Raw genomic sequence first — 8,994 nt, 5'->3', positions numbered from 1 at the left:
GTTGTGTTTTGATATATTTACCTAAACTTTTGAGTAAAATTGATTTTTATCCCAATTTCTTCATTTTTATCAAAATCTATGTAAACCCTCATCAATCCCCTCTCAAATATCTTATCTCCATTCAATATTACTTCAAATTCGTGCTTAATTCCCCACTACATCATCATCCAGAGTGGATTTGCATCTTCATTGTCACTCATTTTCATCAAAATTTGAGGTAATCATTTTATATCCATTTTTTATTTTTCATAATTTATGTTTAAAATTGATTTTATTTCATGTTGGTAAGTTCATTTGGTCTCTAATAATGATTTATAAGTTGTTTGAACAAATATACTTTTCCTTAACAACATGTTTCTTTCAAGATTTTTAAAAAAATTAATAGGGGTTTTGATTTTTTTTTTTAAAAAGTGCTAAAATTGTTTCATTTGGTTGAAATTGGGTTGCTCATTGGATTCTACTATGCATGTTTTTCTTGCCAAGGTCAACCCATTCTTAAATTTTAGCCTCTAATCCTTGATTTAGGATTGTCTACCAAGTGTTCGGTAAAATTCCTAAAATAATTTTTCACTTACCTTTAACCTCGGTTTTTATCCATTATGCCTCCTAGAACAAATCCCAAGCGTCCTAGGACTTGTAGGACTCTCCTCCAAGTTCAATCCTCAAATCCATCAAATTTTAAAAATGCTTGCTTTAAGAACCTCGATGATCTTTACTTGTTCAATAGTTTTTACAAAAATAAGAAAATCTATTCCGAGCGTACAATAAACCCTGATTTTCTCATATTTGAAGTGTAACAATTTCCTATTTTTGAAACATTCGTCTTCTGGGGATGGTTGGACTTGTTTTGCATTCCTCCCAAGGTTCATCCAAACCTTGTTCATGCTTTCATTGCCAACGCCATTCTTGTCCATGCTCAAGGTAATTATGATAAAATCGTTGGAATTGATTGTATCTCATATTTATAGGAATGATGATCCTTTCAAAGAAGTTTTCCCTACTAATTTTGAGAGATTTCCTTATGATAGCCCTATTCATCTTGATTTCCCAGATCGTCTATTGCTATTTCTCATCTCTTAGTTCTTTCATCCTTCGAGTAGTAAGGCTATCCATATGTGCTTTTGCGACTATTGGTGGTTTTATAACATTAAGAACAACATTCGCCCAAACTTTGCAAAGATCATATTCTTAGAACTTGTTGATGTTGTTCATAAATGGTCTAACTATTCCAAGACTCTTCCCTGTGATTGTGTTCTTATCTATATATTTAGGGATAAGCTTAGAGTGTCTACTACCCTTGACCCTCCTATTCCCCTCGTTAGTGTCATTGACATCAAATCGGCCCACAAGGCCAATTGGGAGTTTAATGGCATGTCCAGTGAGTTACATCCTTTTAGACCAAACTTGGACGAAGGCGATGAGAAGAGCAACTAGTGCCACTGCATCAAGAGGAGACATTGATGAAGACCATGTATGATTACATGGTTTAAAACTTCGGGGACGTACGTGTTCATATGGATTCCATGGATCATCACTCGGACTCATTTGCATCTACCTCGGATCGTCGCTTGGACACGGTTGAGAATGACGTTCTCTTGATACGATATCACTTGTTGTCTCTCTCTCTTTCACCACCTTCTTCAGAAGATTAGTCATTTATTTTTCATTTTAAGACATTTTCTTTGAGATTTGGTCTTATGCACTTTATGACTTATTTTCAAACTTTATGTTATTATATGTTTTATACTTGGTTAATTTGGTATTTTATGGATTCATGTTTGAATTAGTGATGTTGATATTATGCTTTTGAACGTGATTAATTTATGATAAGCATAACTTGACTTTTGATTATTTTTATGTTTAATAATTGAGTTCCTTATTACACTAACATAATTTATCTTTTGCAGCTCAATTTGATTTTGCTATAACAAAAAGGAGAGAATTATGTATATGCATAAATTTGCTAGCCATAAATCATTTTAGCCAAAAATTGTTTTTCTAAGGGGGAGACTTATTTTTCGCAAAATATGAAAAATAAATTTCTAAAAGTAAAAATTCACAAAAATGTTTTATTATATCAAAATGGGGAAGATTGTTTAACCAACATTTGATTTTGACAAAACATTAATTTTAAATGATTTAAGTTGTTAAAATTTACAAATTTCTCAATTTTATAAAATTTTTCATAAAAAAATTAAAATATTTTTAAGTGTGAAAAATAATCCCCAGTGTTTTTGAGTTAATCAGCATTTTATAAACATTTTTCTAAAATTCAAAACACTCAATTTTTAGCTAAAATATCATCCAGTCTCAAGACCAATTATGTAGTCTCGATACCAATATTGCATATTAGTTTTTGGTCTCGATACCAAGACCTCAATCTTGAGACTGAAGGGTGGGTATCAATACTGATTCAAGTAGTATCGATATTGATGGCTCTACGACTGTAAATTTGACCGTTGAAAGGTTTGGTTGTTGGTATCAATACCAAATGTTCATGTGACCATTAATGCTCAAAAGTAATGAATCCAATGGCTCCAAATGGCTAGATTGATGTTAGAAGACACAAAGGGGACCAAGATTCAAATGGAGAACAAGAAGAAAACTAATTGCAAGATCATTTCAACATAAAAAGAGTTTTTATAGACCTGATGAATCGTGTGTTCTGACCCTATTTAGATCAGTTTGTAGTAGTTTTCATTAATGGTATTATGGTATATTCCTGGACTGAGGCAGAGCATGACGAGCATTAGAGGATTGTTCTACAGACACTACGAGAGCACTGTTTATATGCTAATATGAGCTAATGTGAATTTTGGCTTTGGGAGGTATCGTTTCTTGGGCATATTGTTTCTGTAAAAGGTATCCAGTTCGATTCGAGCAAGATTGAGGCCATTGTGAGTTGGAAGCGACCCAAGAATGTCTATGTGATTCATTGTTTATTGGGTTTAGCTGGGTATTATCAATGTTTTGTCGAGGGCTTCTCGATCATTGCTTCTCCTTTGATGAAATTGTTGAGTAAGAATGTTTCGTTCGACTAGGGCAATGCACAGTAGGAGTGCTTTGAAAAATTGAAGACGATGTTGACTAAAGGTCCAGTTTTAACTCAACTTGAGCCCGAGAAGGATTTTATAGTGTATAGTGACACTTCACACTCTGGACTTGGTTGTGTTCAGATGCAGGAGGGGAAAGTAGTAGCTTATGCATCCCGTCAGCTGCGCCTGCATGAGTATAATTACCCGACCCATGATTTGGAGTTGACAGCAGTGATTTTTTCTTTAAAGATCTGGAGATACTATCTATATGGAGAGAAATGTTATATTCTCAAGGATCATAAGAGTTTGATGTATTTTCTGACCCAGAATGAACTTAATTTGAGGTAGTGTCGTTGGCCTGAGCTTCTGAAGGAATATGACTGTGAGATTGATTATTACCCAGGTAAAGCTAACGTCGTTGCAGATGCTTTGAGTCAGAAAACAATAGTTGATTTGAGGTCCTTAATGGCCAAGATGAACTTATATGATGATGGTGTTTTATTAGTAGAATTGCAGGTCAAGCCGACCTTGGCCGAAGAAATCAAGGCCAAGCAACCTCTAGATAGCTCTTTGTTCCCAATCTTTGAGCAAGTTGAGCAAGGGACGACCTCAGGCTATGTTTTTTACCATGATGGAGTTTTATGTTTCAAAGGTCGATATTATGCGCCTAGAGACAAGTTGTTGAAAACATTTTGATATTTTATATAACAAATTAGTTTAAAAGACTTTTAAGATTTTACAAATTATTTTCAAAGTATATTTGATTCAATTAATCGAATATCAAATTAATACTCCAAGTCTTTTAAGATCAATTTGAAACCTTACTAAATGTGTAAAATTGTGTTTTATACTTAATATATTTTTGAAATAATTTTCACAAAGTATTTTGAACCAAAATCAAGCCTAAAATCAATTTTTCAGAGTGATACACCGATGCACCAATCCATGCATCGATGCACCATGAATTAAATTGAACATCCAATGCATTTCATGCATCGATGCACTTACCATGCACCGATGCACTAAGGATTTTATGAAAAACATCGAATGCATTTGATGCATCGATGCACCAGCCATGCATCGATGCACTATGGCTATTTTGAAACATCGAATGCACTTTATGCATTGATGCACTTTTAGTGCACCGATGAACTAAGGGTCCAACGGTCAAAATATTTGAATTTTACATAGATGCACCGATGCACCATGGGTATGCATCGATGCACTGACGTTCCCAACTGCTTTAATTAATTATTTTTACACTTAAACGACTCTATTGACTCCGCTAATCATCCCCAACGTTAAAAAGTGATTCAAGGTGTATTTATACAAGCTTAGAAGCCATTGATCAATAACAAGAAACATCAAATCAAGAGAGAATCAAAGAGAAAGCATCAAACCTCAAGTTTGAGCATTTCAAGTATATTTTCATTCAATATTCATTTTGCTTTCAAGAACACTTATTGTGCTCAATTGTATTTATTCTTGAGTGTTCTTTATTTGTTCTAGAATTGTGCAAACATATTTGCCTTGTGAGGTTTTTCTTGTAAGTTTGCAAATTTGTAATCTTCTCTTTGAGAAAATAGTGTTCAACAAAATTGGGGTATATTCTTGAGGGAATTGTAAGGTTATCTCTTTGGCCTCAAAAGAAAAGAACAAATTAGTGAATTTGTTGGAAAATCCTTAGTGTGGATAGCTAATGTAGTGGACATAGACTTTGGTTGATAAAGTCGAACCACTGTAAATCGCTGTGCAATTACTTTCAATTTTCTGCAAAAGCTTCCACCAAAATTTTTATTGCCAATTCACCCCCTCTTGGCCGATTCCATCGATTGATTAACTCAACAATTGGTATCAGAGCCTAACTCATTTGAAGGTTTAATCGCCTCTTGAGTCGATTCAGGAAGAGTTACATCGATAATCAAAGTCATCAATGGCCTCTACTTCAAACTTCGACTCCGGTCTCGATTCGATGCCCGTCAACAAGCTTCCTTTCTTCAATGGGGCTAACTATGTCTATTGGAAAAATAAGACGATGTACTTCATTCAAGCAAGTGACATGGGAGCATGGAATGCCGTAGAAGAAGGATACATCAAGCCTTACTCACCCAAGATTGTGGAGTGAATGAGAGACAAGAATGTTCCAGCTCAACTCCAAAGCCATCCATATCATATTTTATGCTCTTGTACCAGATGAATACGGAATAGTTTCATCTTTTACAACCGCCAAAGAAATATAGGACAAACTTCAAGTCATTCATGAAGGTACCGATGAGGCAAAGAAATCTAAAATTAGTATTCTAACGCATAGCTATGAAAATTTCAGGATGAAACCAAATGGAGATATCAAAGCTATGACGGATAGATTTTCAATGATTGCCAATGGTCTCAAATCATATGGAGAGATCATTTCAAATGAAAAGCTTGAGAGGAAGTTAGTCTACTCTCTTCCAAAATCGTGGCAATCAAAGAAGACGACAATCATCGAGTCTAAGGACCTATCGTCCTTAACTCTTGAAGAACTAATCGGTTTCCTTCTCACTCATGAAATGATGCTTCAAGATGAAGTTGACCTCGATAAGATTGACGAGACACCAAAAGAGAAGGAGAAGAAGAAAAACATTAGAGTTGCTCTCAAATCCATAAAAGATGAGAGTGATTCGAATGACGATAATGACGAGGAAATGGCATTATTTGCCAAACGATTCAAAAACTTGATAATGCCCAATCGAGGAAGAAAATTCAAACGTCATGAAGGCTTCAAAACTGAATCGAATGAGAAAGACTCGATCATTTGCTATGAATGCAAAAAGCTGGGGCATGTCAAATATGATTGCCCACAATTGAAGAAAAATGGTCAATCCAAAAAGAAGCACAAGGCTCATGTAACTACATGGAGTCATGAAGAAGGTTCCGATGAAGAGGAACAAGAAGTTGCAAACTTGTGCTTGATGGCTATCGGGGAAGATTCTAAGGTAACCTCTAACTTATTCAATTTGGATGAATTATCTTATGATGAGTTATTAGAGGATTATAATGGGTTGGCTTCGGATTATAAGACTCTATTTTCAAAATACAAAAATGATATTTCAAAATTGAAAAACGAAAATAGTCTTATATCCAAGACCAACAATGAGCTTGAAAGTAAGATCAAAGAATTACAAATCAAAATTAATGATTTTGAAAAGAAAAATATTGATTTACATAACTTACTTTTAAAATTCATGATGATCATCAAAAGAAGATTGATGATCTTAAAACTTCTATTAAGAAGGCTGAACAAAAATTTGTGAAAAAGTGAGAATTCAAAATCCAACTTAGTTAAGAAAAGTTTTAGAAGCTACAATCATAGAAGTCCTCAACGAATCTTGAATGGTAAAATTGTTAGGAGTATATGGGTTCCTAAAGAATTCATTACTACTAAAGATAAGGATGTCCTTCATAAATGGACACCAAAGGGGACAAGGATTTTAGAAACTAATGAATATGGACCCAAAATAATTTGGATACCAAAAATTAGAAATTAATCTATGTTTGTAGGAAAAGGAGCATTGCTACAAGGCACGGGAAACAAATCCAAATTCATGGTACCTTGATAGTGGATGCTCGAGACACATGACCAGAGACAAAAGCCGTTCATAGAGCTTAACGCCAAAAATAGAGGAGAAGTGACTTTTGGTGATAATTCAAAAGGTCACATTGAAGGTATTGGTACTATAGGTAATACCTCTTCCATACAAATTAAAAATGTGTTATATGTGAATGGATTAAAGCATAATCTATTGAGTATTAGTTAATTATGCGATAAGGGATTCAATGTCATGTTTTAAATTAATGGTTGTAAAGTCATTGACATTGCATCTAATCGGATTATGCTTGTTGGTCATAGAATAGGAAACATATACATGGTGCATTTATATCTATTGATATGACTAATTTGTGCCTAGTTGCTAAGGACGAACATGATAGATGGTTATGGCATAGGAGACTAGGACATGCTAGTATGAGTGTTTTGCAATGGCTAATTAAAGAAGATTAGTAAGAGGGTTGTCTAAGCTAAAATTTGATAATGATAAAATCTGTGATGCTTGTGCTAAAGGAAAACAAAAGCGAATTTCTTTTAAATCCATTAATGACGTATCAACTAGTAGAGTAATAAAATTGATCCATATAGATCTTTTTGAGCGAACTAGGACTACTAGCTTGGGTGGAAAACAATATGCATTTGTCTTGGTAGATGACTATTCTAGATATACTTGGGTTCTATTCTTAAGTACTAAAGATGAAGCATTAGAAAATTTCATCACATTTTCAAAAGTAATCCAAAACGAAAAAGGTTACTCTATCACTAGTGTTAGAAGTGATCATTGCATTGAATTTGAAAATCTTGGATTTAATGAGTTTTGTAATTCTAATGGTATTAGCCATAATTTTCCAGCACCTAGAACCCCTCAAAAAAATGGAGTTGTTGAGAGGAAAAATCGAACTTTAGAAGAAATGGCTAGAACCATGCTTTGTGAAAATAATTTGCCAAAATATTTTTGGGCGGAAGCCACAAATACCACTTGTTATGTTGTAAATCGAGTAATGATTAGGCCAATTTTAAAGAAAACTCCATATTAAATTTTCAAAAATAAAAAGCCCAACAATAGCTATTTTCATCATTTTGGATGTAAATGTTTTATTTTAAACAACGGTAAAGAAAACCTTGGCAAATTTGATGCTAAAAGTGATGAAGGAATTTTTCTGGGTTATTCCTTAAATTCTAAAGCTTATCGAGTATTTAATAAAAGAATTTAGTTGTAGAAGAGTCTATACATGTTGTTTTCGATGATAATCTCCTTCCGAGGAAGGATTCTTGTATTAATGATGATGTAGGTATTGTACAAGCAAATGACGTTATACATGACGTTGGAGAATCATCATCGAATGAAGAAACGAAAGATGAGGAAACTCATGATCCTCTCGAGAATCCAACCATTGAAGAAAGGGAAGAATCTTATCCAAGAGAGTACAACTATGTCAAGGATGGTGAGATTATAGGTGATCTATCCAAAGGGGTAACAACTAGATCATGTCTTAGAAATATTTGTAATTATGTTGCATTTATTTCATGCATAGAGCCTAAGAACATCAAAGAAGCATTAAAAGATGAACATTGGATTATGGCTATGCAAGAAGAATTAAATCAATTTGAGAGAAGTAAAGTGTTGACATTAGTTGAAAGGCCTAGTAATAAATATACTGTAGGTACTAGATGGGTATTTAGGAATAAGCTTGATGAGAGTGGTAATATAGTGAGAAACAAGGCTAGACTTGTTGCTCAAGGGTATACTCAAGAAGAGGGCATAGACTATGATGAAACATACGCTCCCGTAGCTAGGATGGAAGCAAATTAGAATGTTATTAGCATTTGCATGTTTTCATGAATTTAAATTATATCAAATGGATGTTAAAAGTGCATTTTTAAATGGTTTTATAAAAGAAGAAGTATATGTGGAACAACCTCCAGGTTTTGAAGATTCAAAATTTTCGGATCATGTTCTTAAATTGACAAAAGAACTTTATGGTTTAAAACAAGCTCATAGAGCTTGGTATGAAAGATTGTCAAACTTTTTAATTGAAAAAGGTTTTTCAAAAGGGAAGGTTGACACTACATTGTTTTTAAAGCAAAAAAGTAAAGATTTATTAGTAGTTTAAATTTATGTTGATGATATAATATTTGGTTCTACTAATGATGTTCTTTGCCAAGAATTTTCTAAGCTAATGCAAAGTGAATTCGAAATGAGCATGATGGGGGAGCTCTCATTTTTCTTGGGACTCCAAATCAAGCAAAGAAAAGATGACATCTTCATAAATCAAGCTAAGACGTCAATGATATGCTCAAGAAGTTTGGACTAGAAAATGGAAAACCTCATGACACTCCAATGAGCTCTTCAACAAAGCTTGACTTAGATGA

The sequence above is a fragment of the Hibiscus syriacus genome, unplaced genomic scaffold (assembly GCF_006381635.1).
Source record: "Hibiscus syriacus cultivar Baekdansim isolate YM2019G1 unplaced genomic scaffold, ASM638163v2 tig00112402_pilon, whole genome shotgun sequence".
In the NCBI taxonomy this organism is placed as follows: Eukaryota; Viridiplantae; Streptophyta; class Magnoliopsida; order Malvales; family Malvaceae; genus Hibiscus; species Hibiscus syriacus.
Note: the sequence above shows the minus strand (reverse complement) of the source record.